Here is a 6,000-nt window from a genome sequence, read left to right as displayed (position 1 = left end):
CAGTAGATGGGGTAGGGAGAGAAGATGGGAGGGGAGGGGAGGGGAGGGAAGGAGAGGGAAGGGAAGGGGAGGGGGGATAGTAGAGGATAGGAAAGGCAGCAGAATACAACATACACTAGTATGGCAGTAGGTAAAAAAGTGGATGTGTAACCGATGTGAATCTGCAATATGTATATAGGGTAAAAATGGGAGTTCATAATCTGCTTGAATCAAATGTATGAAATATGATATGTCAAGAACTTTGTAATCTTTTGAACAACTAATAATAATAAAAAAAAGAAATAGAAGCAGGGTCATCAACTGAGAGTGCAGAATAGAGAAGAGATGTTCAAAGCTTGATAACAGAGAAGATGTGAAAGAATGGTTCAGAAGACTTGGAAGGTGAATGAGCCATCAAAATGAACAGTTTGCAAAGCAGTACTAAGATTCCATTTGAGTTTGATTATCATGGATTTGGATGTTTTTCTCTAGCTCTATTCAACTGCATGGTTGTAAGAACTGAGTTGGCTGGATATAACCATAATTGGTTGGTTTTGCCAAAATAGTTTGATGGAGGGAGGTTGGGGCAGGGGAGTTGAGGGCACATGGAAGTCAGTCATTCATATTTTTAAAAAATATTTTTTAGTCATCAATGGACCTTTATTTATTTATATGCGGTGCTGAGAATCAAACCCAGGGCCTCACACACACTAGGCAGGTGCTCTACCACTGAGCCACAACCTCAGTCCCAGTCATTAATATTTTACTACGTATTTAAGTTGGGTAAGGAGGGAAGTAACAATAGGAAGAGATTAGGGGCAGTACAAAGAAGACACAGCATACTACAGGGACATAGCCACATCGATGTTTATAGCAGCACAATTCACAATAGCTAATCTGTGGAGCCAATCTAGATGCCCTTCAGTGGATGAATGGATAAAAAAATGTGGCATATATACACAATGGAATTTTACTCAGCAACAAAAGAGAATAAAATCTTGGCATTTGCAGGTAAATGGATGGCATTGGAGAAGATAATGCTAAGTGAAGTTAGCCAATCCCCCAAAAAACAAATGCCGAATGTTTTCTCTGATATAAGGAGGCTGACTCATAGTGGGGTAGGGAGGAGGAGCATGGGAGGGATAGATGAATTCTAGATAGGGAAGAGGGGAGGGAGGGAGAGGGAGGAGGGAGGAGGCAGGGGATTAGCAAGGATGGTGGAATGTGATAGACATCATTATCCAAAGTACATGTATGAAGACACAAATTGGGTGTCAACCTACTTTATAAACAAACAGAGATATGAAAAATTGTGGTATATATGTGTAATAAGAACTGTAATGAAAAAAAAAACACAAAAAAAAGTACCTGTATAAAGACATGAACTGGCGTGAACATACTTTATATAGAAAGATATGAAAAATTGTGCTCTATATGTGTAATAAGAATTATAATGCATTTCACTGTTGTGTATTTAAAAAAATAAAATCAATTTAATAAAAAGAAAAGAAAAAAAAACAGAATCAATGGATTGCTGAACCAGATGAAGTTAAAGACACTTGAAGTCTGAGTAGCTGAGAAAGATTGCTAGAAGGATAAGATATGGTAGTGAGAATGTGATGTTGGAAGTGAAACAATTGAGTATTTGTAGTTATTGGAAATGAAGAGGTCTAGGGTAGGAGCATGTAGGTCAGTAGCTGAGTTGTATGAACTTCAGGATCACTGTAAGAAAAGAGGTTTCCAGAAATAAAGCTTTGGAAAGATCATCTCTGTTGCTACTGAAAGCACTAAAAATACTTACAAAAATTGTGTTGGAAAGAGTGACAGTAAGGCAAGAGCTCTAAGAAGGAATGGCTCAGGGATCTGAAGAGGACAACAAGGTATCTCATACAATCCTCACAGTGACTCTTGAGATACTACAACTATCATCTCTATGTAAGAAATGAGGAGGCTGACACTGAGAGAAGTCAAATAACTCGCCTAATGCAAGATAAATACTGTCTCTTCTTGGGAAAGTAGATTCCTGCTGAACACAAGGATGAATTCAGACTTCGTCTTCAGTACCAACCTCATAAATAAGAGTAGAAAATGATTTCCAGAATCCTAAATACAGTTACTTCTACCATTTGCTAATGCCTAAAAATTCCCTCAACCTATCAGTTCCAATCACACAATTATTCTGTGAGGATACATGATCCAATTTTACAATTCTTTTCAAGTTTGATAAAATGCTCAAGAAGAGTAGGAGGGTTCCACACAACTGAAGGGGAACAGAGTGCCTGGAGGGGAGGAGGAAAGAACAACAAAAGTAGACTTGAAAGTGATTCAGTATTGTGTCTAATTCTACCACAAGCCATGTCAGACAGACATGCTCTCTACTGCTGTAAACAAAAATATCTAACTAAAAAATGATATATGGGAAGGACATTGATAATCTCACGCAAGAACTCCGAATGTACAGAGTTTGTGGGCAGTTTGATTCAATGAGGCAGGGATGAGACTATGGTCCCAGTGAGTCAGTGATTCTTCTATCATGATTGCCAAGTGGCAGCTATGCTTTTTAGCATTCCACGCAGGTGACTAGGTCCCACAAAAAAAGGAAACGTCTTAGTTTGCTTGCTGCTGCTATAACAAAATACTACGAACCAGCTAATTTGTTAAGAATAGAAATTAGTTTGGCTGAAGATTCTAGAGATGGGGAAGTCCAAGAGTATGATGCCAGCATCTGATTAAGGCTAATGTTGCATCATAACATGGGAGGAAGGGCAGGGGAGCATGCCATATATACACAAGAAGGGGGACCAACTCATTGTTCTATCAGGAACCCACTCCCTTATAACCTCCATAACAGCATCAATGCATTCATAAGGATGAAGCCTTTGTGATCTAGTCACTTCCCATAAGACCCCCCTCTTAGTACTGTTACAATGGCAATTATATTCTAACATGAGTTTTTAAAGGGGGCAATTAAAACATAGCAAAGAACATCTTCATTTTTAGCAAAATAACAACAACAACAAAACCCACAAACAACCTCCCAAAGCCTTATGAAAACTTCCTTCTACATATGCTTGGCCAGAATGACATCTCATGCCCATGTCTAAATCTTGGCATTTGTCACGAGAAATGAGACCTTCTTGGTTAGCTTACCAAAGATTTATCTTCAATCTCTTCTTAAGGAAATGGCCACTAGGAGGTGTCTGAGCAAAATCTAGGCTCTCTTAGTGAGGAAAAGCGGGTGAGGGGAGTATCTGGTAGTCAACCAAGCGACATATGAAAATGGTTTTGTTTCAGATGCCCCAATATATACAACAGTGCTGGAAATAGCACTTTATACTAATGTGATTTCCCATGCCTGATAGAGACTTCATGACTTTTTTTTTTTTTTAAGTGTGTGGCTAAACATTAAACAAACTATTTCTGGAGAAGCCCTTGACTGTTCTCAACTTAGTATTTTGGAAGGAGAAAAGGAAAATCAGAGTGAAACTAAGAAAACCATGTGACTTGAGGAATTTTAATATCTGGCCCAGAGATATCAAGACATAGAAACAAGTGCGCGAAGGCAAATCTATCAGGTAGCTGCTGTTAAGGTCACCAGCTGTTTGGTGCACATGAGGATGGAGGCAAAGAGGGGCTGAGCCCAAATGAGGACTTGCAGGTCACAGGCAGAAATGTAGCCTAATAAGGTCAAGACCACACAGAGCAGAAATAAAACGAAAGTGTCTTACTATTGCTGGTTTGGACAAAATAATTTAAAACAAACTAAACTGAAAAAACTGCATCATCATTGTGGTATTTAAGCATGAATTTAAGAGTTAAAGGACAAAGTATCATATAAAACTGATAGATTTTTCAAAGATTGATGATGTAATATCTAGACAGAAAAAAACTATTGAGGACCAAGACTGACAGAAAAAGCAACCAAGCCAAGACTCTCAGGAGAGAAAATACTCACGCAACACCTGGAGTAATCTCCTGTTCCAGTGTAACATGCTCTGCCTGGCATTATACTTATTTGTTGCTTTCTTATTTTTCATGGGTAGTAACCACGCCCTTTGCGTGGGCACTGTCAGGGACTGTGTCATTAATTTTTTACCTCCTGCAGCATCTAGCATAGATAGACCCTCTAACAATACCATTGTTCAAATATTTGTTAAATTGAAAGGAGCTCTACAGAAATGCTAGGAAGAAAGGACTTCTAGAACCAAGAAATTCAAGTTTGAGAAAAGTTAGAACTCTGAAGGGAGAAGGACTAGAGGAAACCTGTAAAAAGAGATAAATTAAATTAGAGGGGATCAGGATGGAAAAGCAAATTTATTTTAGGAATCCTAGTTCCAGAGAGGGAAAAAGATTGACAGATTAAATAAATTCTTCCCAACAATATGAAAGAGAGTAAAATTATAAAGGTCTTAAGCACAATTACTTCTGAATTATCTCCTAAATCGTATTAAGCGTTATTATTTCTATTTCTGTTCCTTACACCTTTCCTTGAGATTAGAAATGAAGAGAAAGCCCAGAGAAAGGGCTGTAAATCAGGCACAGGTGGGAATTAAATGAGGCTCTGTGATCTCTCCCAGCATGGAGGCAGGATGGAAAACGAATGTAATTAAGCCTTACATTTGCCAGGGCTCACCACTTTACAAAATCCTTTCCTGGGTGGCATCTTATTTCATGGAGAAGGATTGAAAGAGGAGATTGCAGTGGTTAGGTCAGATAGATCTGCTTCTTTCCTTTATATTTTCTTTGGTGTGTACCCATTGTGACACAGCCAAGTCTTCTTAATAAACCAGTAAGTATTGTTTGCATTCTTGCTTTTCCTCTTAAATATATATTATGCTGGTAATGAACTACTCCAGGATATAGAATATCACATGGAACTGGCTTATTCTCAAGTCTCCAAGGTTTAATGTGTCCTCATTCATGCCTCCAATTCTACCAGCACCAACGATCCCCTCCCCCAACTACCACCAGTAATTTCAGGCGGGTTTCAAGAGGGTGCTCCCCTCTGTGACAATCACAGCCAGGGTTGCCTGGGCTGGGAGATGTTGGGTAAAGCATTTCTGTAGTTGCACCGATCATTCTTTCCCCAACATCTCCCTAGCCTTTCACTCCTCGTGTAAAGTGGAGGATGCAGACAAAGTAAGCCTTTTTGAACACTTGGTTTGTCCTGAGACGCAGAAGATCAAGGTCTAACAGGAGAAAGGTAGAACAAAAAGGAAATAAGAAGCATGACTTTAAATGTACTTCACTGATTCCATGATGTACCTTTCACCCCACATTTTAGTGTCTTTCTAATTAGGGTCTCTCTTACATTTTCGACCCACCAGGAGACAAGTCCTTTGTAGTTATTATTGCCCATACACCTGCAGCAGAACTTGCAGAATGGATAGAGTCAGTATAGAGGAAACTCCTGGAGGTGAAAGTGGAGCACCCTTTCAAGAAAAGCCTCATCTATATTATAACAAATCCCACTGTTATGTATCATTACAATGTGCCAATAAAAAGGGGAAAGATTTAAAAAATTTTTAAAAACCAAAACAACCATGAAAAAAAAAAAGCTGTATCATCAATGCTCATCATGATGCAGAAGATGGTATTGGTTGAGAATTGATGACTCATGCTATATTCATTATCTACTGTTATATAACAAATTACCTCCAAAATACAACCTGAAACAACATTTATCGGCTCATGTGGTTTCTGCTGATCACAAATCTGTAAGGGGTTTAGTTGGGTATTCTAGGTCAAGGCTCCCTTTGAGGTTGTAGTCAAAATGTGGGCTGAGGCTGCAGCCTCTAAATAGAGTGCCCTATTTCCTCCAGGCTCACAGATGTGCCAGCTCCTCGCCACCTCTGGATACAGTTGGCTATGAAATGGCAGATGGTCTCCCCCAAAGTGTCCAATCAGGAGAACAATTAAAAGAGAAACTACAGTGACTTCAAATGAATGAGTCCCTGAAATTGCATACTGTCACATCCACTGTATTCTATTGATTGGAAGAAAGTCATTCAGTGCAGTCCA

This window comes from Marmota marmota, unplaced genomic scaffold, assembly GCF_001458135.2.
Source record: "Marmota marmota marmota unplaced genomic scaffold, marMar, whole genome shotgun sequence".
Classification (NCBI taxonomy): Eukaryota; Metazoa; Chordata; class Mammalia; order Rodentia; family Sciuridae; genus Marmota; species Marmota marmota.
This window is presented reverse-complemented; position numbering follows the sequence as displayed.